The 27,709-nt window shown below is 45.0% G+C and overlaps 1 long non-coding RNA gene across 1 annotated transcript; it reads left to right on the forward strand.

Annotated features, from left to right (window-relative positions):
• LOC138854314 (uncharacterized) lies at positions 1-25,975 on the forward strand. The gene is made up of 2 exons (XR_011393519.1): positions 1-240; positions 25,358-25,975. It is a non-coding gene; the product is annotated as an uncharacterized lncRNA (long non-coding RNA).
• The last annotated feature ends 1,734 nt before the right edge of the window (positions 25,976-27,709 follow it).

Here is a 27,709-nt window from a genome sequence, read left to right on the forward strand (position 1 = left end):
GTAGCGACTAGCGAAGAGGCGGGACCAGAAGCTGTGACTCGACCCCTACAACCACAAATATGTGAGTACAGACACACTAAGTCTGCAGTCGATGGTGTGGAGGTGACGTCACATGTGTGTGCTGAAGTTATATAAAGGGGAAGAGAGAGAGAGATGTCAGAAGAGCAGAGAGCAAGACACGTTAAAGAGACAGGGAGTTTACTCTCACACACCCTAGTGACGTCTGTACATCAAGTATAGGTGAGTGACCACACTGTGACCACACTCAGTACGGTGACCACACTCAGTACTGTGACCACACTCAGTACTGTGACCACACTCAGTACTGTGACCACATTCAGTACTGTGGCCACACTCAACACTGTGACCACACTCAGTACTGTGACCACACTCAACACTGTGACCACACTCAACACTGTGACCACACTCAGTACTGTGACCACACTCAACACTGTGACCACACTCAACACTGTGACCACACTCAATACTGTGACCACACTCGACACTGTGATTAGATTAGATTTTGCCACCGAAGTGGCTAGTTTATTGTGCACCCCATATCCATCCTGTGGACGGTAGCGCGAGAGCATATGGATACACAAAAGGCCTAGGAACTAGGCCCCCAAAGGGTTAACAGGAATACATATGGATTTATATCTACATATCTATAGTTCACTTATCTGTTACAAGCAAATTTAGGAAATTTGCTTAGTATATCTGGTATCTTATTTTCATTAATAAGATATCTTGACATGTCACATAGGTTATTATACTGTCTGTCTCTGTATTCCTCAATAAGTGGACAATTAAGCACATAGTGTTCAAGAGAATGACCATATGCCTGATCACATAATTTACATTTAGTTTGATCATCATCTGTGTGTCTCCCAAACTGCCAGAAGTACTTGTAACCAAGCCTAAGCCTGGCCACTACAACATCAGTCAGTCTGTTCACATTGCAAGTTGCTCCATAAACATACTTATCTACGTTCATGTTATCATAGTGGGTTATAGATCTACTCAGGCTTCTAACTGCATTCCTATAACAATCATTTTCATTATTTACTTCTCTCCTAATTTTATTCCTAATGCTAGACACAGTTATACCAAAGTTATATTCTACATTCTCCTTCTCGATACTCTTCTTGGCTAACATATCAACTTTATCATGAAGGAGTAATCCAATGTGTGATGGGATCCATAGCAATTGTACATTAATTCCTTTGTCCCTAATTTTTGAGTATCTATACCTGGCTTCCCCAATGAGCATGTTGTTGGAGTCATTATATGAGCCAAGAGCCTTCAATGATGACATAGAATCAGTAATGATGATAGAGTCAAGCTCAGTGTCATAGGTTAGCTTTAGCGCCATTAGGATTGCAAACAATTCAGTTTGCAGTGTAGACGCCCAGTTGTTAATTCTTATGCCTAACTCAACAAATTTATTATCGTTCTTAACTAGGGAGGTGGCAACAAGAGCAGATGCAGCCCTGCCAGAAGACTCCTGTTTAGATCCATCAGTGTATATAACTTGTGATAACTTGTTACTACCAGCTAGGTGAGAAATTTCTTCTTGAGCAGTTGCTCTAACAAGAGATTTAAGGAAGGGATTACTAGCAATGAGCTTCTTGGGAGGAACTTGTAGGTATGTGATATTAAATGAACACATCTTCCATGGAGGGGTGAAATGCTCTTGTTGCCTACAGTGATACAGTTCATGCAGGTTATAAAACTTAATGCAATTGCACGTTTTCACAATCCATTTAGATCTGTGTGTATTTACCTCTAGACACTTGGTAAGATTCACTGTGACAGTGTCTGGTTCGTTTCTCAACATTCTAATACCGAGTACAGTGTTAATTTCAACAATCCTATCACTGATACTAGAAATACCAAGCTCCTTCCTCATGTTAAGAACTTTTGTAGATCTGGGACAGCCAAGAATAATCCTGAGAGCTTCATTTTGCATTAACTCCAAGGGTCGGAGAGAACTTTCTCTAGCTAATATCAACATGGGAGCAGCATAATCAATTAAGGACCTAACATAGGCTATGTACATCATTCTCACGATTCTCACATTTACACCATAGTTGGGATTGTAGCCAGCAACAGCTTTGAGAGCATTTAGCCTAGCTTTACATTTCTTGTTTAGTTGTGGTATAGTGGATTTGTTAAAGGGTACATCTACACCAAGATATCTGTAAGTTTTAACGTAGCTAATGATTTCACCCTGCAAATAGATGGGTGGGGGATGTCGTTTGCTTGTTAATATCTTAGTTTTAGAGGAAGATATTATGAGGCCTAGTCGATTACAAATTGCTTGAACTTCATTAAGAATGGTATTCATCTTCTTATGCCCTGTTGTATGGATCATGATATCATCAGCATAGCTTATAGCTATATGTTTAGGTGAGACAGGTAGAGCATTTAGGAGAGCATTAATCAGAATATTAAATAGCATGGGACTAAGAACTCCTCCCTGCGGTGTACCTAAAGACATTTCTTTAGAATCACTTCTGAAGCCTTGGTAAAGGACAGAGGATACTCTATTTGACAGGTATCCTATTATCCAGCAGAGTAAGCTACCACCAATATTCATTTTGGCTAGTTCATGTAGTATAACGGTTCTGTTCGCAATATCAAATGCAGATTTTAGATCAAGAAAAGTGGTAAAACTAGTAGAGGTGTGTGCAGTGAGAAAGGTGGAAATACAGTTCTGCACACTTTTACCTTTCATGAATCCATAGAGGTAGGGGGAAAGTTGATGTCTGATTCTGTAGTACAGTCTGTTAAGCATCATTCTTTCAAAAGTTTTACAAAGACAACTAGTTAAGGAGATCGGCCTAAATGTATCAGGCTGTTGGGGCTTAGGGATAGGCACAATGAGACTATTGGTCCAGGAAGTAGGAAGAACGCCCTCAATGTAACTGAGATTATACAGTGCCAACAAAGGGTTATCAGGCACGTGCCTTAGAGTTCTGAGAATATCATAGGTTATACCATCCTCTCCAGGAGCAGTTGATCGACCTTTGGTTAATGCATTATCTAATTCATATTCGGTAAAGAGGCAATCACTCTCATCAATATTTTGGCTCATAAAATTAATCAGTTTCAACATTTCTTCAGAAGTACTCTCTAATTTTTTTCTAATATGAGATGGAAGGCTTTCATGCCTGGATGTTTTGGACCAGTCATTTATGAGGTCATTTGCTTTTTCAAGAGGAAAGGGATGAGCAACATTGCCAGTCTTTTTCCTGGTTATTTTATTTATACCTTTCCAAGCCAAACTCAAAGGGGTGGACCTATTTAATCCACTAACAAACTGTTCCCATTCCTGTTGCCTAAGTTCTTCCTTTCTATTCCTTGCATTTGTTAGTGCAGCTTGGAACGTTCTGAGCAGGTCTGGGGTTCTACATTCACGGTATGCTTTACCAATCCTCCTAGCTGCATGTGTTAGATTGCGCAGCTGTGGATCATTATAGTATTTACATTGGTTTTTATTGTTATTTATAGTGGAGGGTTTTTGTTTCCTATTCCTGCCCACTTGATCTGTGAGAACACTCTCAATAGTGGTAATTAAATCATCATTAAATTTTTGTGTGCCAATGGGCTCGTAATTCTTATACCATTGATCCAAGTGGTTAACAAAGTTGTCTCTATGTTCTGGTTTGAGAATAAGTTTCCTCCTTCTGTATTTAGCTCCTTGATTGCTGGAGATGTGATCAAGATTGACAGTTGTTAGTCTTGGGAAGTGATCAGATAGAAGATCATCAACTATGACAGAGTCATGCATCGTATATGATGTATTAAATCCAAGACACAGATCTAGTATGCCACCATATATGTGAGTAGGCTCAGTAGTGCCCACAATTCGAACATTATCATGCTCATTTAGCAATCTCACTAGTTTAGTTCCATTGGTGTTTGTTATAGACCCACCAATATTCTTATGTCTGGCATTAAAATCTCCAAGAATGATGGTAGGTTCACTATTGATGCTATCTGGTAAAGCATCAGGTCGAAGCTGGTTCGCTGGGGCATAGAGATTAAAAATGTTTATGGAAAAATCGCCTGCATATACTTTGACACCATGATACTGCATGTTAACTCGACTCTGCAAGGAAAGGAGTGAATGTGGCAAGCTCTTTCTGACATACATCACACAACAGTTGGTTGACCTTAGGTTATAAGCTGCATATCCAGGCAAGTTTGGTGGAGGTGCTCCATCTTTCAATCTACATTCCTGCAAACAGATGACATCAATATTCTTGGTTGCACTAATATGATGTAAGTCAGGCAACCGCTTCCTGATGGAAGCAATGTTCCATGAAAAGATTTGTAATGTATCCATTGTAGTGAGTTATTACAATCTCTTGCTCATAAGATGGTAAAACTATTATGCTTTGACTACAGTGTGCAGATACTTAAGAGCAAATAGCATAGTTTGTACGTCTTTATCTTCAGGACCTTTATTTTTAAGCATTTTTCGGCATTTTGGCAGCCAGTGATAAGGCAAGTCTTGAAGGCAAGAGTTATGGGCTTCTTTCTCACAAATTGCTGGAAGCTGAACGGAGATTGCTGCACTTTTGACATCATCACCATGCTCAAGAGCATCATCCTGATTACATATATTTATTAAACTTGTCAGGATCTGTTCAAGATGCTCAATTTTTTCTGGAAAGTTGTTATAATATGAGGAAGGTCTAACGAATCCAATGCCTCTCCGGAGGATGGCACTTCTGGGTTAGTGCTTTCTTTAACACCTATCACCTTAACAGGTACCATGGTTACATTAGTGTTCTCTGTTTCATCATTCATTGCAGGTAGGTCCTGTGCATCTGACTCATCTCCAATTTCCAGGGAGGTTACCTGTGTGGTGTCCGTCTCACTGTTGTAGTTGTGTGTATTGGGAGAAATGACAAACTCATCCCCATATTCAGGTGTAGCCATAGGTATCTGTAGTGGCAGACCAGTAGTTCCATATGTGCTAGCAGGGATGGCTAGCTCCTCCACAGCTGGTGCGTGTGATGGCATTCTGGTATCACCAGAATCCTTTGCAGTGAGGTGGGGTTCTTGCACACTTTGCAGAGGTTCAGTCTCAGATCTGACTGTGGTAGACTGGATGGCCCCATCCTCAGTTACCATTAAAGGACTGTTATCAGGTTTACATCGAAGGTTGTTTGGGTTCTGATTGCAGTCCTTGTGGGAGACTGTAACCCCAACTTCTTTACAGTTAATACACTTAAATTTTCGGCTGTCAGGGCCTACTGTGCATTCTCTAGTGGAATGTTTCCCAGCACACTTACCACACCAAGAATGTAGTATTCCACAGTCTACTGCAACATGGCCATAGTGCTGGCATTTGTAACACCTACGTTTAGGGGGTAGGTACACTTCGATGTTTAGGAAACGTAAACCATGCACCCAGATATTCCGGGGGAGGGGCACAGGACCTACCCAACTGGCAATAATTTGGGATTTTCCTTTAAGTCTTTTAGGCTTGATGATATGCTCACTTAGAGTCAGATGGGATGGGTCCATGCAGAGAGGGTATCCAAAGATTATGATACTGACCCATTTTTTAAAGTGGTGAGTGTCTGATGGAGGTCGGAGCAGCTTAATATCCCCATAAGGTGTACTAAGTAGATCATTAATCAGCTCTTTATTCTGTTCCACAAACACAAAGTTGTGTGTGTTTTTCCTAAATTGGATCCTTGAGTTAGGATGCTTGTTTACAGCTTCCATTAGCCATGCACACTTAGCAGGCAGCGGGGTGTTGTCAGGGAAGTTCAGCTTAACACATTCTTCCTTTGAAGAAAGACTTCTTGCAGCCTCTGTGCACCAAGGACGTTTAGTATCACATTGTGTACGAGTCAAGTGAGTCTGACTACGTCGACGCTCTAGCCCTTTCTCGCTTTTTCTCTTTTGTTTACTTTTAAAGGTCTGGAAGCTATCTTCATTTCCATCACCTGCAGAAATAGGTTCCTCTATGACAGTTGCCATGTTTGCCAGTGATGATATCTGGTGTAAGACTCACAACACAAGAATTCCTCGCTTATCTTTCCCTTATAGCTTATGCAAGAGCAAATATTCACTACAAAGTCAGAAGTCCAAAATAGATCACAAGACACAAGTGCTCAAGTTCAATGGTCGACACTGTGACCACACTCATCACTGTGACCACACTCAACACTGTGGCCACACTTAACACTGGCCACACTCAACACTGTGAGAACAGCACTCAAACTGCAAGTTGTCTGAAAGTGTTTGAGAGGAAGCTGGATTATAATGCGAAACAGCTGGGCTATAATGCGACACAGCTGGATTATAATGCGAAATAGCTTGGTTGTAATGAGAAACAGCTGGGTTATAATGCGAAACAGCTGGGTTATAATGAGAAACAGCTGGGTTATAATGTGAAACAGCTGGGCTACAATGAGAAACAGCTGGGTTATAATGTGAAACAGCTGGGTTATAATGAGAAACAGCTGGGTTATAATGTGAAACAGCTGGGCTACAATGAGAAACAGCTGGGTTATAATGTGAAACAGCTGGGTTATAATGAGAGCACCGTGTCTTCCTTTGCAGATGACACCCGAATCTGCATGACAGTGTCTTCCATTGCAGACACTGCAAGGCTCCAGGCGGACATCAACCAAATCTTTCAGTGGGCTGCAGAAAACAATATGAAGTTCAACGATGAGAAATTTCAATTACTCAGATATGGTAAACATGAGGAAATTAAATCTTCATCAGAGTACAAAACAAATTCTGGCCACAAAATAGAGCGAAACACCAACGTCAAAGACCTGGGAGTGATTATGTCGGAGGATCTCACCTTCAAGGACCATAACATTGTATCAATCGCATCTGCTAGAAAAATGACAGGATGGATAATGAGAACCTTCAAAACTAGGGAGGCCAAGCCCATGATGACACTCTTCAGGTCACTTGTTCTATCTAGGCTGGAATATTGCTGCACTCTAACAGCACCTTTCAAGGCAGGTGAAATTGCCGACCTAGAAAATGTACAGAGAACTTTCACGGCGCGCATAACGGAGATAAAACACCTCAATTACTGGGAGCGCTTGAGGTTCCTGAACCTGTATTCCCTGGAACGCAGGAGGGAGAGATACATGATTATATACACCTGGAAAATCCTAGAGGGACTAGTACCGAACTTGCACACGAAAATCACTCACTACGAAAGCAAAAGACTTGGCAGACGATGCACCATCCCCCCAATGAAAAGCAGGGGTGTCACTAGCACGTTAAGAGACCATACAATAAGTGTCAGGGGCCCGAGACTGTTCAACTGCCTCCCAGCACACATAAGGGGGATTACCAACAGACCCCTGGCAGTCTTCAAGCTGGCACTGGACAAGCACCTAAAGTCGGTTCCTGATCAGCCGAGCTGTGGCTCGTACGTTGGTTTGCGTGCAGCCAGCAGCAACAGCCTGGTTGATCAGGCGCTGATCCACCAGGAGGCCTGGTCACAGACCGGGCCGCGGGGGCGTTGACCCCCGAAACTCTCTCCAGGTAAACTCCAGCTGCGTTATAATGAGAAACAGCTGGGTTATAATATGAAGCAGCTGGGTTATAATGAGAAACAGCTGGGTTATAATGTGAAGCAGCTGGGTTATAATGAGAAACAGCTGGGTTATAATGTGAAGCAGCTGGGTTATAATGAGAAACAGCTGGGTTATAATGTGAAGCAGCTGGGTTATAATGAGAAACAGCTGGGTTATAATGTGAAGCAGCTGGGTTATAATGAGAAACAGCTAGGTTATAATGAGTAGCAGCTGGGTTATAATTAGAAACAGCTCCTGCCTCTTACAACTACTGGACTTCTACGACATGGTCTCGGTCGTTCCTGCCTCTCACAACTACTGGACCACTATAACATGGTCTTGGATGGTCACTCCTGCCTCTCACAACTACTAGACTTCTACGACATGGTCTCGGTCGTTCCTGCCTCTCACAACTACTGGACCACTATAACATGGTCTTGGATGGTCACTCCTGCCTCTCACAACTACTGGACTACTTTACCATGGCCTCGAATGCTCGTTCCTGCATCTCGCAACTACAAGACCACTATAACATGGTCTCTGATGGTCCCTAGTGCCTCTCAAAGCTAATGGATCACCATGACATGATCTTGGATACACTGGAGGACAAACAAAATACAGATATAGTTTACACAGACTTTGAGAAAGCATTCGACAAGTGTGACCATGGTGTAATAGCGCACAAAATGTGTGATAAAGGAATAACAGGAAAAGTGGGTAGATGGATTTGTAACTTCCTAACAAATAGAACACAAAAAGTAATAGTAAACAGAGTAAAGTCAGAGGAGGCCATAGTGTAAAGCTCTGTTCCACGAGGCACAGTACTTGCTGCCAGTGTTCCACGAGGCACAGTACTTGCTGCCAGTGTTCCACGAGGCACAGTACTTGCTGCCAGTGTTCCACGAGGCACAGTACTTGCTGCCAGTGTTCCACGAGGCACAGTACTTGCTGCCAGTGTTCCACGAGGCACAGTACTTGCTGCCAGTGTTCCACGAGGCACAGTACTTGCTGCCAGTGTTCCACGAGGCACAGTACTTGCTGCCAGTGTTCCACGAGGCACAGTACTTGCTGCCAGTGTTCCACGAGGCACAGTACTTGCTGCCAGTGTTCCACGAGGCACAGTACTTGCTGCCAGTGTTCCACGAGGCACAGTACTTGCTTCCACGAGGCACCACGAGGCACAGTACTTGCTGCCAGTGTTCCACGAGGCACAGTACTTGCTGCCAGTGTTCCACGAGGCACAGTACTTGCTGCCAGTGTTCCACGAGGCACAGTACTTGCTGCCAGTGTTCCACGAGGCACAGTACTTGCTGCCAGTGTTCCACGAGGCACAGTACTTGCTGCCAGTGTTCCACGAGGCACAGTACTTGCTGCCAGTGTTCCACGAGGCACAGTACTTGCTGCCAGTGTTTCACGAGGCACAGTACTTGCTGCCAGTGTGTTACAGTACTTGCTGCCAGTGTTCCACGAGGCACAGTACTTGCTGCCAGTGTTCCACAAAGTACAGTACTTGCTGCCAGTGTTCCACAAAGTACAGTACTTGCTGCCAGTGTTCCACAAAGTACAGTACTTGCTGCCAGTGTTCCACAAAGTACAGTACTTGCTGCCAGTGTTCCACGAGGCACAGTACTTGCTGCCAGTGTTCCACAAAGTACAGTACTTGCTGCCAGTGTTCCACAAAGTACAGTACTTGCTGCCAGTGTTCCACAAAGTACAGTACTTGCTGCCAGTGTTCCACAAAGTACAGTATTTGCTGCCAGTGTTCCACAAAGTACAGTACTTACTGCCAGTGTACCACAAAGTACAGTACTTGCTGCCAGTGTTCCACAAAGTACAGTATTTGCTGCCAGTGTTCCACAAAGTACAGTATTTGCTGCCAGCGTTCCACAAAGTACAGTACTTGCTGCCAGTGTTCCACAAAGTACAGTACTTTCTGCCAGTGTTCCACAAAGTACAGTACTTGCTGCCAGTGTTCCAGAAAGTAAAGTACTCGCTGCCAGTGTTCCACAAAGTACAGTACTTGCTGCCAGTGTTCCACAAAGTACAGTACTTGCTGCCAGTGTTCCACAAAGTACAGTACTTTCTGCCAGTGTTCCACAAAGTACAGTACTTGCTGCCAGTGTTCCAGAAAGTGAAGTACTCGCTGCCAGTGTTCCACAAAGTGCAGTACTTGCTGCCAGTGTTCCACAAAGTACAGTACTTGCTGCCAGTGTTCCACAAAGTACAGTACTTGCTGCCAGTGTTCCACAAAGTACAGTACTCGCTGCCAGTGTTCCACAAAGTACAGTACTTGCTGCCAGTGTTCCACAAAGTACAGTACTTGCTGCCAGTGTTCCACAAAGTACAGTACTTGCTGCCAGTGTTCCACAAAGTACAGTATTTGCTGCCAGTGTTCCACAAAGTACAGTACTTGCTGCCAGTGTTCCACAAAGTACAGTACTTACTGCCAGTGTTCCACAAAGTACAGTATTTGCTGCCAGTGTTCCACAAAGTACAGTACTTGCTGCCAGTGTTCCACAAAGTACAGTACTTGCTGCCAGTGTTCCACAAAGTACAGTATTTGCTGCCAGTGTTCCACAAAGTACAGTATTTGCTGCCAGTGTTCCACAAAGTACAGTACTTGCTGCCAGTGTTCCACAAAGTACAGTACTTTCTGCCAGTGTTCCACAGAGTACAGTACTTGCTGCCAGTGTTCCAGAAAGTAAAGTACTCGCTGCCAGTGTTCCACAAAGTGCAGTACTTGCTGCCAGTGTTCCACAAAGTACAGTACTTGCTGCCAGTGTTCCACAAAGTACAGTATTTGCTGCCAGTGTTCCACAAAGTACAGTACTTGCTGCCAGTGTTCCACAAAGTACAGTACTCGCTGCCAGTGTTCCACAAAGTACAGTACTTGCTGCCAGTGTTCCACAAAGTACAGTACTTGCTGCCAGTGTTCCACAAAGTACAGTACTTGCTGCCAGTTAGTTTAATATGTTTATTATGCACCACATACCCATCCTGTGGGCGGTAGTCAAAAGATTACAGAGGTACATAATTGGTCCAGGGACTGGACTCCAAAGTTTTGATAGCTGAGCAAGTTACAGAGGTAATGAATTCACAATTTACAAAGGTAATGAACTCACAAATTACAAAGGTAATGAACTCCAGGTAGGTCTAGTCACAATCATGACAAGTTACAAAGGTATTTACAGATTACAGAGGTACACAATGGGTCCAGGGACTGGGCCCCAAAGTTTTGATGGCTGAACTAGGTACAAGGTAATGAACTCACAAGTAACAAAGGTAATGAATACTGTAAGAATGGTTACTTACGTTTATACATGGCTACAATCATGAACAAATTATAGTGTAATGAGCAATTCACACTTCCACACCCGGTCACAACTGTAGTGAGTTATTGGTGCAAATATTGATTGTTGAGTCACACACACACACACACACACACACACACACACACACACACACACACACACACACACACACACACACACACACACACACACACACACACATAAACACACACACACACACATACACAAACTCATACACACACACGCACACACACTCATACACACACACACACACACACACACACACACACCCATTCATATACACACACACACACTCATACACATACACACGCACACACAAACACACACACAAACACACACACACACACACACACACACACACACACACACACACACACACACACACACACACACACACACACACACACACACACACACACACACACAGGAGCTTGGACTCGACCCCTGCAATCTCAACTAGGTGAATGCACACACATACACACACACACACACACACACACACACACACACACACACACATGTATATGTGAACGACATGACGGAAGGGTTAGACTCAGAAGTGTCCCTGTTTGCAGATGATGTGAAGTTAATGAGGAGAATTAAATCTGATGAGGACCAGGCAGGACTTCAAAGAGACCTGGACAGACTGGACACCTGGTCCAGCAAATGGCTTCTCGAATTTAATCCTGCCAAATGCAAAGTCATGAAGATAGGGGAAGGGCACAGAAGACCACAGACAGAGTATAGGCTAGGTGGCCAAAGACTGCAAACCTCACTCAAGGAGAAAGATCTTGGGGTGAGTATAACACCGAGCATGTCTCCGGAAGCACACATCAATCAGATAACTGCTGCAGCATATGGGCGCCTGGCAAACCTGAGAACAGCATTCCGACACCTTAGTAAGGAATCATTCAAGACACTGTACACCGTGTATGTCAGGCCCATACTGGAGTATGCAGCACCTGTTTGGAACCCGCACTTGATAAAGCACGTCAAGAAACTAGAGAAAGTACAAAGGTTTGCCACAAGGTTAGTTCCAGAGCTAAGGGGAATGTCCTATGAAGAAAGATTAAGGGAAATCGGCCTGACGACACTGGAGGACAGGAGGGTCAGGGGAGACATGATAACGACATATAAAATACTGCGTGGAATAGACAAGGTGGACAAGGACAGGATGTTCCAGGGAGGGGACACAGAAACAAGAGGCCACAATTGGAAGTTGAAGACACAAATGAGTCAGAGAGATAGTAGGAAGTATTTCTTCAGTCATAGAGTTGTAAGGCAGTGGAATAGCCTAGAAAATGACGTAGTGGAGGCAGGAACCATACACAGTTTTAAGACGAGGTTTGATAAAGCTCATGGAGCGGGGAGAGAGAGGGTCTAGTAGCAACCGGTGAAGAGGCGGGGCCAGGAGCTAGGACTCGACCCCTGCAACCACAAATAGGTGAGTACAAATAGGTGAGTACACACACACACACACACACACACACACAAACACAAACACACACACACACACACACACACACACACACACACATGCACACATGTGGTAATGCTTTATTTACAACTAGCAAAGTCAGGGTATTTCTCCAGAATGGTCTGCAATATACCACTGTGGATAAAATACTTTGCCATTTCTTGAACATTTCTGAGTGAGTTGTTTCTAAATTCATTAATTTTATCATACTCCAGTACATAATGACGCAGAGTGTGACAATAGTCCATCTGGCAAAGTTTACATTTCGTTTGGTCTACATCTGGTGGTGGTGATTTAACCTGCCAAAGATACTTGTAACCCAGCCGGAGCCGGGCGGTAGTGACATCCAAGAGTCTGCTTATTTTGTTGGATGCACCATAGACATGTGGCTCCTCCTGCATGATAGAGTGATGATAGATGGACTCACTGGTGTCAATCTCCCTGAGCCTTAAGTCCATAAAATTCAGTTGAAGTTCTTTTCGTATTATTGTTCTCAAACTACTACCTGACAAGCCAAGATTGTAATCTACTCCCTCTTTGAAAGCATACAGCTTAGCCAATTCATCAGTTCTATCATGCATCTGAAGACCAATGTGAGATGGAATCCACAGCATGTGCACTCTGACTCCACTGTCCATAATCCTACCATACCTGTGTCTGGCTTCTGACACAAGCATGCCACAATTTATGCTTAATGAGTTGAGAGCATTTATGGATGACAGAGAATCAGTTACAATTAAACTGTCAATCTTTGATACATAGATGCATTTCAGTGCAAGGAGTATGGCAAACAGTTCTGTCTGAAGGGTAGAGGCCCAATTATTGATGTGTGCTCCAATTTCTTTAAGAGAGCCATCACTCTGTACGACAACAGCAGCACTACCAGCTGCACTAGTGGATTGGTGAACAGAACCATCAGCGTAAATAATTTACGAGAGTGTGTGCTGTGTGACTATGTTATCAATACAGCTTAAGGCCTCATGTTTGGCTTCAAGGCGAAGTTTTGGTTGTGATTTAAGAAGTAGTTTGGGGGGAAATGGAGGAATGGTAGTTTGGAATGGGGTAATATTCCATGGAGCGGAGAAGTGCCGCTGTTGCCTTACTTGACATAGATCATGTATCTGATTCATGCGGAGGTCGGTTCCAGTTTTTTCGATCCATCTGGAGGAGTGTTCACCAGTGCTGAGGAAAGTTTGGAGGGCTTCTGTGCAGGGGTTTGAATGAGCTTGCCTGAGCATATTAACCCCAATTAGGATATTTCTTTCAGTAACACGATCTCTGATGCTTGGAATATCAAGTTCTTTTTGCATATTTAAAATTTTGGCAGTACGAGGGCATCCTAAAATGATCCTCATTGCTTCGTTCTGCAGTTTTTCCAGCCCTCCAAGGTTCCAGTCAGACACGAGTGCAAGTAGTGGCGCCGCATAATCAACCAATGATCTAATATAAGCAAGATACATCATTTTCACAATTTTAACATTAGCACCATACCTGGGGTGAAACCCTGCCACAACTCTAAGTGCTCTCAGCCTTTCTTTGTATTGGCGACAAAGTCTCGTTACAACAGGTCCAAGTAGTGGAACCTCAAAGCCTAGATACCTGTATCTGCTTACATATTCTAGAAGAGACCCATCATGCAACTGGATCTGACGAACTGTGCCTCTCTGTCGAGGAGGACGCCTATTGAGTATTACCTGGAGTTTACCTGGAGAGAGTTCCGGGGGTCAACGCCCCCGCGGCCCGGTCTGAGACCAGGCCTCCTGGTGGATCACAGCCTGATCAACCAGGCTGTTGCTGCTGGCTGCACGCAAACGAACATACGAGCTACAGCCCGGCTGATCCGGAACTGACTTTAGGTGCTTGTCCAGTGCCAGCTTGAAGACTGCCAGGGGTCTGTTGGTAATCCCCCTTATGTGTGCTGGGAGGCAGTTGAACAGTCTCGGGCCCCTGACACTTATTGTATGGTCTCTTAACGTGCTAGTGACACCCCTGCTTTTCATTGGGGGGATGGTGCATCGTCTGCCAAGTCAGTAGAGATTATCAACCCCAGGTCCTGACACGAGGCTAGTACATGATTAAGAATGTTTTGGGTGTTGGAGAATCCGGTGGTATGAATCATTATATCATCAGCAAAACTAATCACATAATGATGGGGCTGACTAGGCATAGCATTAAGTAACGCATTAATTAGAATATTGAACAGTGTGGGACTGAGCACACCTCCCTGTGGGGTTCCTAATTCAAAGTCTTTAGTTACACTTCTATGTCCCTGGAACAACACAGTCGATTTTCTGTTTGACAGGTAGCCTTTAATCCAGCGGAGAAGCCATCCTCCAACATCCATTCTGGCAAGTACAGTACTCGCTGCCAGTGTTCCACAAGGTACAGTACTCGCTGCGAGCGTTCCACAAAATACGGTACTCGCTGCCAGTTTTCCACAAGGTACAGTACTCGCTGCCAGTGTTCTGCAAGGCACAGTAATCGCTGCCAGTGTTCCACAAGGCACAGTACTCGCTGCCAGTGTTCCACAAGGCACAGTACTCGCTGCCAGTGTTCCACAAGGCACAGTACTCGCTGCCAGTGTTCCACAAGGCACAGTACTCGCTGCCAGTGTTCCACAAGGCACAGTACTCGCTGCAAGTGTTCCACAAGGCACAGTACTCGCTGCCAGTGTTCCACAAGGCACAGTACTCGCTGCCAGTGTTCCACAAGGCACAGTACTCGCTGCCAGTGTTCCACAAGGCACAGTACTCGCTGCAAGTGTTCCACAAGGCACAGTACTCGCTGCAAGTGTTCCACAAGGCACAGTACTCGCTGCCAGTGTTCCATAAGGCACAGTACTCGCTGCCAGTGTTCCACAAGGCACAGTACTCGCTGCAAATGTTCCACAAGGCACAGTACTCGTTGCAAGTGTTCCACAAGGCACAGTACTCGCTGCAAGTGTTCCACAAGGCACAGTACTCGCTGCCAGTGTTCCACAAGGCACAGTAATCGCTGCCAGTGTTCCACAAGGCACAGTACTCGCTGCCAGTGCTCCTCAAGGCACAGTACTCGCTGCAAGTGTTCCACAAGGCACAGTACTCGCTGCCAGTGTTCCACAAGGCACAGTACTCGCTGCCAGTGCTCCACAAGGCACAGTACTCTCTGCAAGTGTTCCACAAGGCACAGTACTCGCTGCCAGTGTTCCACAAGGCACAGTAATCGCTGCCAGTGTTCCATAAGGCACAGTACTCGCTGCCAGTGTTCCACAAGGCACAGTACTCGCTGCCAGTGTTCCTCAAGGCACAGTAGTTTAACATCTTTATTATGCACCCCATACCCATCCTGTGGGCGGTAGTCAAAAGATTACAAAGGTACATAATGGGTCCAGGGACTGGACCCCAAAGTTATGATAGCTGAACTAGTTACAAAGGTAATGAACTCCAGGTAGATCTGGTCACAATCATGGCAAGTTACAGAGGTAATGAATCAGCTTCACTCCTATACATGGTTACAGTCATGAGCAAATTACAAAGTAATGAACCACTGATATGTCCACACCTGGTCACAATTGTAATGAGTTATAAATACAAATATTAAGTGGGTCATACACCCACACTAGTGCGCGCGCGCACACGCATACACACACGAGGGCTCACGCACAGACATATGCACACGAGCGTACAAATATATGCATACACACAAGCACGCGCACACACACACACACACACACACACACACACACACATACATACATCACACACACACACACACACACGCGCACACGCACACACACACACACACACACACACACACACGCACACACACACACACACACACACACTCACACACACACATACATACATCACACACACACACACACACACACACACGACTCAGATGAATCAAAGGGATGTTAGGAAGTATTTATTCAGTCATAGAGTAGTCAGGCCATGGAATAGCCTAGAAAGTGATGTAGTGGAGGCAGGAACCATACATAGTTTTAAGGCGAGGTATGATAGAGCTCATGGGGCAGGGAGAGAGAGGACCTAGTAGCAATCAGCGAAGAGGCGGGGCCAGGAGCTGTGAATCGACGCCTGCAACCACAAATAGGTGAGTACACACACAGTTCCACACAAGAGATTGGTGCAAAAACTGGAGGACCAAGCAGGGATAACAGGGAAGGCACTACAATGGATCAGGGAATACTTGTCAGGAAGACAGCAGCGAGTCATGGTACGTGGCGAGGTGTCAGAGTGGGCACCTGTGACCAGCGGGGTCCCACAGGGGTCAGTCCTAGGACCAGTGCTGTTTCTGGTATTTGTGAACGACATGACGGAAGGAATAGACTCTGAGGTGTCCCTGTTTGCAGATGACGTGAAGTTGATGAGAAGAATTCACTCGATCGAAGACCAGGCAGAACTACAAAGGGATCTGGACAGGCTGCAGACCTGGTCCAGCAATTGGCTCCTGGAGTTCAATCCCACCAAGTGCAAAGTCATGAAGATTGGGGAAGGGCAAAGAAGACCGCAGACGGAGTACAGTCTAGGGGGTCAGAGACTACAAACCTCACTCAAGGAAAAAGATCTTGGGGTGAGTATAACACCAGGCACATCTCCTGAAGCGCACATCAACCAAATAACTGCTGCAGCATATGGGCGCCTAGCAAACCTCAGAACAGCATTCCGACATCTTAACAAGGAATCATTCAGGACCCTGTACACCGTGTACGTTAGGCCCATATTGGAGTATGCGGCACCAGTTTGGAACCCACACCTAGCCAAGCACGTAAAGAAACTAGAGAAAGTGCAAAGGTTTGCAACAAGACTAGTCCCAGAGCTAAGAGGTATGTCCTACGAGGAGAGGTTAAGGGAAATCAACCTGACGACACTGGAGGACAGGAGAGATAGGGGGGACATGATAACGACATACAAAATACTGAGAGGAATTGACAAGGTGGACAAAGACAGGATGTTCCAGAGATTGGACACAGTAACAAGGGGACACAGTTGGAAGTTGAAGACACAGATGAATCACAGGGATGTTAGGAAGTATTTCTTCAGCCACAGAGTAGTCAGTAAGTGGAATAGTTTGGGAAGCGATGTAGTGGAGGCAGGATCCATACATAGCTTTAAGCAGAGGTATGATAAAGCTCACGGCTCAGGGAGAGTGACCTAGTAGCGATCAGTGAAGAGGCGGGGCCAGGAGCTCGGACTCGACCCCCGCAACCTCAACTAGGTGAGTACAACTAGGTGAGTACACACACACACACACACACACACACACACACACACACACACACACACACACACAAGCACACATGTGGTAATGCTTTATTTACAGCTAGCAAAGTCAGGGTATTTCTCCAGAATGGTCTGTAATATACCACTGTGGATAAAATACTTTGCCATTTCTTGAACATTTCTGAGTGAGTTGTTTCTAAATTCATTAATTTGGTCACACTCCAGTACATAATGATGCAAGGTGTGACAATAGTCCATCTGGCAAAGTTTACATTTCGTTTGGTCTACATCTGGTGGTGGTGATTTAACCTGCCATAGATACTTGTAACCCAGCCGGAGCCGGGCAGTAGTGACATCCAAGAGTCGGCTTATTTTGTTGGATGCACCATAGACATGTGGCTCCTCCTGCATGATGGAATGATGATAGATGGACTGACTTGTGTCAATCTCCCTAAGTCTTAAGTCAATAAAGTTCATTTGAAGTTCTTTTCGTATTATTGTTCTCAAACTGCTAACTGACAACCCAAGATTGTAATCTACCCCCTCTTTGAAAGCATACAGCTTAGCCAATTTATCATTTCTATCATGCATCTGAAGACCAATGTGAGATGGAATCCACAGCATGTGCACTCTGACTCCACTGTCCACAATCTTACCATACCTGTGTCTGGCTTCTGACACAAGCATGCCACAATTTATACTTAATGAGTTGAGAGCATTTATGGATGACAAAGAATCAGTTACAATTAAAGTGTCAACCTTAGATACATGGACACATTTGAGTGCAAGGAGTATGGCAAACAGTTCTGTTTGAAGGGTAGAGGCCCAGTTATTGATGCGTGCTCCAATTTCTTTATGAGAGCCATCACTCTGTGTGACAACAGCAGCACTACCAGCTGCACCAGTGGACTGGTGAACAGAACCATCAACGTAAATAATTTGTGAAAGAGTGTTCTGTGTGACTAAGTTATCAATACAGCTTAAGGCATCATGATTGGCTTCAAGACGAAGCTTTGGTTGTGATTTAAGAAGAGTTTTGGGGGGAAATGGAGGAATGGTAGTTTGGAATGGGGTAATATCCCATGGAGCAGGGACACACAAGGCACAGTACTCGCTGCCAGTTTTCCACAAGGCACAGTACTCGCTGCCAGTTTTCCACAAGGTACAGTACTCGCTGCCAGTGTTCCACAAGGCACAGTACTCGCTGCCAGTGTTCCACAAGGTACAGTACTCGCTGCCAGTGTTCCACAAGGCACAGAACTCGCTGCCAGTGTTCCACAAGGTGCATAACTCGCTGCCAGTGCTCCACAAGGCACAGTACTCGCTGCCAGTGTTCCACAAGGTACAGTACTCTCTCCCATCCTGTTCCTCATCTTCATATCTGACAGAGATGTAAGCTACAGCACCGTTTTCTCTTTTACTGACGAAACCAGAATTTGTATGTCGGTATCTCCAAGCGGACGTTAACCAAGTCTATAAATGGGTCTCAGAACATCATGAAGTTAAATGAAGACAAATTTCAATTGGTCCGCTATGGAAAACTCGAGGAAATAAAAACTGGATCTTAATATAAAACAAATTCCAACCACACAATAGAGTGAAAACTAATATGAAGGACCTGGGAGTAATAATGTCAGAGAATCTCACTTTCAAAGATCACAACAATGTCTCTACTGCATCTGCTAGGAAAACGATAGGATGACTTAGCTTATTATATTTATTATGCACCCCATACCCATTCTGTGAACGGTAGTCAAAAGATTACAGAGGTACATAATGGGTCCAGGGACTGTACATCAACATTACAGAGGTACATAATGGGTTAAGGGACTGTACATCAACATTACAGAGGTATACAATAGGTCCAGGGACTGCACCTTAACATTACAGAGGTATATAATGGGTCCAGGGACTGCACCTCAACATTACAGAGGTACATAATTGCTCTAGGGACTGCACCTCAACAATGCAGAGGTACGTAATGGGACCAGTGACTGTACCTCAACATTACAGAGGTACATAATGGGTTCAGGGACTGCACCTTAACATTACAGAGGTATATAATGGGTCCAGGGATTGCACCTCAACATTACAGAGGTACATAATGGGACCAGTGACTGTACCTCAACATTACAGAGGTACATAATGGGACCAGTGACTGTACCTCAACATTACAGAGGTACATAATTGCTCTAGGGACTGCACCTCAACGATGCAGAGGTACGTAATGGGACCAGTGACTGTACCTCAACATTACAGAGGTACATAATGGGTTCAGGGACTGTACCTCAACATTACAGAGGTACATAATGGGTTCAGGGATTGTACCTCAACATTACAGAGGTACATAATGGGTCAAGGGACTGTACCTCAACGTTACAGAGGTACATAATGGGTCCAGGGACTGTACCTCAACATTACAGAGGTACATAATGGGTCCAGGGACTGTACCTCAACATTACGGAGGTACATAATGGGACCAGTGACTGTACCTCAACATTACAGAGGTACATAATGGGACCAGTGACTGTACCTCAACATTACAGAGGTACATAATGGGTCCAGGGACTGTACCTCAACATTACAGAGGTACATAATTGCTCTAGGGACTGCACCTCAACAATGCAGAGGTACGTAATGGGACCAGTGACTGTACCTCAACATTACAGAGGTACATAATGGGTCCAGGGACTGTACCTCAACATTACAGAGGTACATAATGGGTCCAGGGACTGCACCTCAACATTACAGAGGTACATAATTGCTCTAGGGACTGTACCTCAACATTACAGAGGTACATAATGGGTCAAGGGGCTGTACCTCAACATTACAGAGGTACATAATGGGTCAAGGGACTGTACCTCAACATTACAGAGGTACATAATGGGTCCAGGGACTGTACCTCAACATTACAGAGGTACATAATGGGTCCAGGGACTGTACCTCAACATTACAGATGTACATAATGGGTCAAGGGACTGTACCTCAACATTACAGAGGTACATAATGGGTCAAGGGACTGGATCACAAAGTTTTGATAACTGAACAAGTTACAAAGGTAATGAACTGTTTATACATATGTTTATATCTGGTCACAATCTTAATGATTTATTTGTACAGACATGAATTAAGTCACTCACGCAAAAAAAAAAAAAAAGTGGTAATGCGTAATTTACAGCGAGCAAAGTCAGGGTATTTTTCCAGAAAGGTTTGTAATATTTCACTATTGTTAAATGGATACTGAGAACCTTCAAAACTGGGGATGCCAAGCCAATGACGATTCTCTTCAAATCGCTTGTTCTCTCTCTAGGCAGGCGAAATTGCAGCCCTGGAAAATATACAGAGAACTCTCACTGCCCGTGTAAGTACGATAAATCACCTAAATTACTGGGAATGGTTGAAGTCCCTTGACCTGTACTCCTTGAAATGCAGGCGAGAAAGATACATGATAATATATACTTCGAAAATGCTAGAGGAACTAGTCCTAAATCTACACACGAAAATCACTCCCTACTAAAGCAAAAGATTCGACAGGAGATGCAACATTGCCCTAATGAAAAGCAGAGACGCCACGAGTACACTAAGAGACAACACAATAAGTGTCAGGGGCCCAAGACTGTTCAACTGTCTCCCAGCATACATAAGAGGGATTACCAATAAACCTCTGTCTGTCTTCAAGAAGGCTCTGGACAGGCACCTAAAGTCAGCACCTGACCAGCCGGGCTGTGGTTCGTACGTTGATTTACGTGCGGCCACCAATAACAGCCTGGATGATCAGGCTTTGATTCACCCGGAGACCTGGTCATGGACCGGGCAGCGGGGGCGCTGACCCCCCGGAACACCCTCCAGGCATTTTCCAGAGAGCTGAGGAGGAGTTGTTGAGGTGGTTCGGATATTTAGAGAGATGGAACAAAACAGAATGATTTGGAGGACGCATCAATCTGTAGTGGAAGGAAGGCGGGCTAGGGGTCGGCCTAGGAAAGATTGGTGGGAGGGGGTTAGTTTAATATGTTTATTATGCACCCCATACCTATCCTGTGGGCGGTAGTCAAAAGATTACAGAGGTACATAATTGGTCCAGGGACTGGACTCCAAAATTTTGATAGCTGAGCAAGTTACAGAGGTAATGAACTCACAATTTACAAAGGTAATGAACTCACAATTTACTAAGGTAATGAACTCACAATTTACAAAGGTAATGAACTCCAGGTAAGTCTGGTCACAATCATGACAAGTTACAAAGGTATTTACAGATTACAGAGGTACGTAATGGGTCCAGGGACTGGGCCCCCAAAGTTTTGATAGCTGAACTAGGTACAAAGGTAATGAGCTCACAGGTACAAAGGTAATGAGCTCACAAGTTACAAAGGTAATGAATTCTGTAGAATGGTTACTTACGTTTATACTTTGGCTACAATCATGAACAAATTATAGAGTAATGAGCAATTCACACTTCCACACCCGGTCACAACTGTAATGAGTTATTGGTGCAAATATTGATTGTTGAGTCACACACACCACACACACACACACACACACACACACACACACACACACACACACACACACACACACACACACACACACACACACACACACACACACACACACACACACACACACTTTAGTTTAATATCTTTATGCACCCCATAGGGGGTAAAGGAGGTTTTGTCAGTAAGGGGTTTGGACTTCCAGCAAGCGTGTGTAAATAAATTAGATAGGAGCGAGTGAAAAAAAGTGGTTTCCGCGACTTGACGTGCTGTGGGAGTGTGAGCAAAGTAACATTTATGAAGGGATTCAGGGAAACCAGTTAGCCGGACTTGAGTCCTGGCGGTGGGAAACACGGTGCCTGCACTCCTCAGGAGGGGTGGAGATGTTTGCAGTTTTGAACGGTAAGACAGCATACCACAATTTTTATTATGATACTAATATTACACCATATGTGACATGACTCCACTACGCACTACTCCACCCATATATATATATATGGGTGGAGTAGTGCGTAGCGGACTTATACCACATAATATTGGTATGATAAAAACTATGGTATGCTGAGAGCGGACACAGGTGGTAGTGTTGATAACATGTTGTATTAAGAGTATTTTATCATAAACAGTATGTTAAGGATCCACCAGCCTGTGAATACACCCACCTGACACATTATTTCAACACTAACGCTCTGACCTCCTTACTCTCACATTTATATTCATAATGTTATAACAAGAAGTTGATAGTCATAAAAATAACAACTCGCCACATGGTACTTTAAAAGTCCCCATTAATTTATTCACCATAACCCGTGGTTAGTTATAGTGGGAAATGATAGTGAATGATCACAAATATAGACAAGGATATCAATCAAGGTGCTGTGTGTCTGTCAGACTGTGTTGTACCACTGATCTGCGAGTGCTGTGTGTCTGTCAGACTGTGTTGTACCACTGATCTGCGAGTGCTGTGTGTCTGTCAGACTGTGTTGTACCACTGATCTGCGAGTGCTGTGTGTCTGTCAGACTGTGTTGTACCACTGATCTGCGAGTGCTGTGTGTCTGTCAAACTGTGTTGTGCCACTGATCTGCGAGTGCTGTGTGTCTGTCAGACTGTGTTGTACCACTGATCTGCGAGTGCTGTGTGTCTGTCAGACTGTGTTGTACCACTGATCTGCGAGTGCTGTGTGTCTGTCAGACTGTGTTGTACCACTGATCTGCGAGTGCTGTGTGTCTGTCAGACTGTGTTGTGCCACTGATCTGCGAGTGCTGTGTGTCTGTCAGACTGTGTTGTACCACTGATCTGCGAGTGCTGTGTGTCTGTCAGACTGTGTTGTGCCACTGATCTGCGAGTGCTGTGTGTCTGTCAGACTGTGTTGTGCCACTGATCTGCGAGTGCTGTGTGTCTGTCAGACTGTGTTGTGCCACGGAATTGCGAGTGCTGTGTGTCTGTCAAACTGTGTTGTGCCACTGATCTGCGAGTGCTGTGTGTCTGTCAGTCTGTGTTGTACCACTGATCTGTGAGTGCTGTGTGTCTGTCAGACTGTGTTGTGCCACTGATCTGCGAGTGCTGTGTGTCTGTCAGTCTGTGTTGTACCACTGATCTGCGAGTGCTGTGTGTCTGTCAGACTGTGTTGTGCCACTGATCTGCGAGTGCTGTGTGTCTGTCAGACTGTGTTGTGCCACTGATCTGCGAGTGCTGTGTGTCTGTCAGACTGTGTTGTACCACTGATCTGCGAGTGCTGTGTGTCTGTCAGACTGTGTTGTACCACTGATCTGCGAGTGGTGTGTGTCTGTCAGACTGTGTTGTACCACTGATCTGCGAGTGGTGTGTGTCTGTCAGACTGTGTTGTACCACTGATCTGCGAGTGGTGTGTGTCTGTCAGACTGTGTTGTGCCACTGATCTGCGAGTGCTGTGTGTCTGTCAGACTGTGTTGCGCCACTGATCTGCGAGTGCTGTGTGTCTGTCAGACTGTGTTGCGCCACTGATCTGCGAGTGGTGTGTGTCTGTCAGACTGTGTTGCGCCACTGATCTGCGAGTGGTGTGTGTCTGTCAGACTGTGTTGTGCCACTGATCTGCGAGTGCTGTGTGTCTGTCAGACTGTGTTGTGCCACTGATCTGCGAGTGCTGTGTGTCTGTCAGACTGTGTTGTACCACTGATCTGCGAGTGGTGTGTGTCTGTCAGACTGTGTTGTACCACTGATCTGCGAGTGGTGTGTGTCTGTCAGACTGTGTTGTGCCACTGATCTGCGAGTGCTGTGTGTCTGTCAGACTGTGTTGTACCACTGATCGGCGAGTGGTGTGTGTCTGTCAGACTGTGTTGTACCACTGATCTGCGAGTGGTGTGTGTCTGTCAGACTGTGTTGTGCCACTGATCTGCGAGTGCTGTGTGTCTGTCAGACTGTGTTGTACCACTGATCTGCGAGTGGTGTGTGTCTGTCAGACTGTGTTGTACCACTGATCTGCGAGTGCTGTGTGTCTGTCAGACTGTGTTGTACCACTGATCTGCGAGTGCTGTGTGTCTGTCAGACTGTGTTGTACCACTGATCTGCGAGTGGTGTGTGTCTGTCAGACTGTGTTGTACCACTGATCTGCGAGTGCTGTGTGTCTGTCAGACTGTGTTGTACCACTGATCTGCGAGTGCTGTGTGTCTGTCAGACTGTGTTGTGCCACTGATCTGTGAGTGCTGTGTGTCTGTCAGACTGTGTTGTACCACTGATCTGCGGGTGCTGTGTACTCACCTAGTTGAGGTTGCAGGGGACGAATCCAAGCTCCTGGCCCCGACAGACACACACAGTGTGTCTGTCAGGCTATGTTGTACCACTGCTCTGGGTGCTGTATCTGTCAGGGTGTGTTGTACCACTGAACTACGGGTGCTGTGTGTCAGGCTGTGTTGTACAGAGGCACTGTACTCCCCACCTCCAGAACTGCACCATCCAGAGTACAGAGGCACTGTACTCCCCACCTCCAGAACTGCACCATCCAGAGTACAGAGGCACTGTACCTCCCAGAGTCACATACACTCACGACACATTACATGTGTTATTTGCTATATTTAATTCTTATGTTGATAAATTTACACTATTTCTATAAAGCCAAGAATATACACTGAGAGGTTTATGTCTCTCAGTATATATACACTGAGAGATGTATATCACTCGGGTCATATACACTTCTGTCATTTCTGTACTTAACTGCATGTCATATTTTCTATTTTTTTAAGAGTAAAATTTGGTACGATTTGAGTATTTTCTTTTACTTGAGTGCAGGTATATGTTGTGATGAGGAGGTGGAGTGTGTTGTGGTGTGTAGTGGTGGTAGGAGTGACAGTGATGGCCCCTACCACCATTCCCAAGCCCGTGGTCCAGCCTAGGATAGATTCCAACCCTGTGGCTCCTGTTGCTGGTGACGCTGATGCTGCAGGTGGTACCACCAACGTCATCAGTAACGGAGAAGATGTGGCCACCATATCATCAACATCAACAACCCTGGACCCTCTGGAAGAGTTCTGTCGTGAAGCTTGTAAGGAAGGTGTTGGTGGTCCAGAGTGCGACTGTCCTGACCACCCCTTTGGTTAGTGGTTCCCTGGTGACCTTAAGTGGTTCCATGGTACCCTGTGGAACCCCCCCCCAAGACCATTGGTAGTGTGGTGACCAGTGGTTGACCCTGGTGCCTGGCTAGGCCCATGGAACATAAGTTAAGAATCTCGGCTCTTTGTAAACTGTGTTGTATATGTGAGCCGAGGACTATGTTGTGATAAGGTGAAGGTATGATGCACACACCTTACTGGTAACACACACACACACACACACTTATGTACACATAAATGTATGTACACATAAATGTATGTAATCACATGAATACTCAAATATAATTAAATGCACAAATTTTGTTTTTATTATTCTTATATTAATACTTTAAATACTTTTATGAATGAACAATTTTGGCTGTACGAATAAAGGTTTTATGTGCGAGGAGCTTAGACATCCAACAGGCGTGTGCGAGATAGATTTTTTTAGATTTTGCCACCGAAGTGGCTAGTTTATTGTGCACCCCATATCCATCCTGTGGATGGTAGCGCGAGAGCATATGGATACACAAAAGGCCTTGGAACTAGGCCCCAAAAAGTTGACAGGAGTTAACCCTTTTGATCATCATCTGTGTGTCTCCCATACTGCCAGAAGTACTTGTAACCAAGCCTAAGCCTGGCCACTACAGCATCAGTCAGTACTTGTAACCAAGCCTAAGCCTGGCCACTACAGCATCAGTCAGTACTTGTAACCAAGCCTAAGCCTGGCCACTACAACATCAGTCAGTACTTGTAACCAAGCCTAAGCCTGGCCACTACAGCATCAGTCAGTACTTGTAACCAAGCCTAAGCCTGGCCACTACAACATCAGTCAGTACTTGTAACCAAGCCTAAGCCTGGCCACTACAGCATCAGTCAATACTTGTAACCAAGCCTAAGCCTGGCCACTACAGCATCAGTCAGTACTTGTAACCAAGCCTAAGCCTGGCCACTACAGCATCAGTCAGTACTTGTAACCAAGCCTAAGCCTGGCCACTACAGCATCAGTCAGTACTTGTAACCAAGCCTAAGCCTGGCCACTACAACATCAGTCAGTACTTGTAACCAAGCCTAAGCCTGGCCACTACAGCATCAGTCAGTACTTGAAACCAAGCCTAAGCCTGGCCACTACAGCATCAGTCAGTACTTGTAACCAAGCCTAAGCCTGGCCACTACAGCATCAGTCAGTACTTGTAACCAAGCCTAAGCCTGGCCACTACAACATCAGTGAGTACTTGTAACCAAGCCTAAACCTGGCCACTACAACATCAGTGAGTACTTGTAACCAAGCCTAAACCTGGCCACTACAACATCAGTCAGTACTTGTAACCAAGCCTAAGCCTGGCTACTACAACATCAGTCAGTACTTGTAACCAAGCCTAAGCCTGGCTACTACAACATCAGTCAGTACTTGTAACCAAGCCTAAGCCTGGCTACTACAACATCAGTCAGTACTTGTAACCAAGCCTCAGCCTGGCCACTACAACATCACTCAGTACTTGTGACCAAGCCTCAGCCTGGCCACTACAACATCACTCAGTACTTGTGACCAAGCCTCAGCCTGGCCACTACAACATCACTCAGTACTTGTGACCAAGCCTCAGCCTGGCCACTACAACATCAGTCAGTTTGTTCACGTTGCAAGTTGCTCCATAAACATACTAATTTACGTTCATATTATTATAGTGGGTTATAAATATACTCAGACTTCTAACTGCATTCCTATAACAATCATTTTCATTATTTACTTCTCTCCTAATATTATTCCTAATGCTAGACACAGTTATACCAAAGTTATATTCTACGTTCTCCTTCTGGATACTCTTCTTGGCTAACATATCAACTTTATCATGAAGGAGTAATCCAATGTGTGATGGGATCCATAGCAATTGTACATTAATTCCTTTGTCCCTAATTTTTGAATAACTATACCTGGCTTCTCCAATGAGCATTTTGTTGGAGTCATTATATGAGTCAAGAGCCTTCGATGATGACATAGAATCAGTAATGATGATAGAGTCAAGCTCAGTGTCATAAGTTAGCTTTAGCGCCA

This window comes from Cherax quadricarinatus, chromosome 54, assembly GCF_038502225.1.
Source record: "Cherax quadricarinatus isolate ZL_2023a chromosome 54, ASM3850222v1, whole genome shotgun sequence".
NCBI lineage: Eukaryota > Metazoa > Arthropoda > Malacostraca > Decapoda > Parastacidae > Cherax > Cherax quadricarinatus.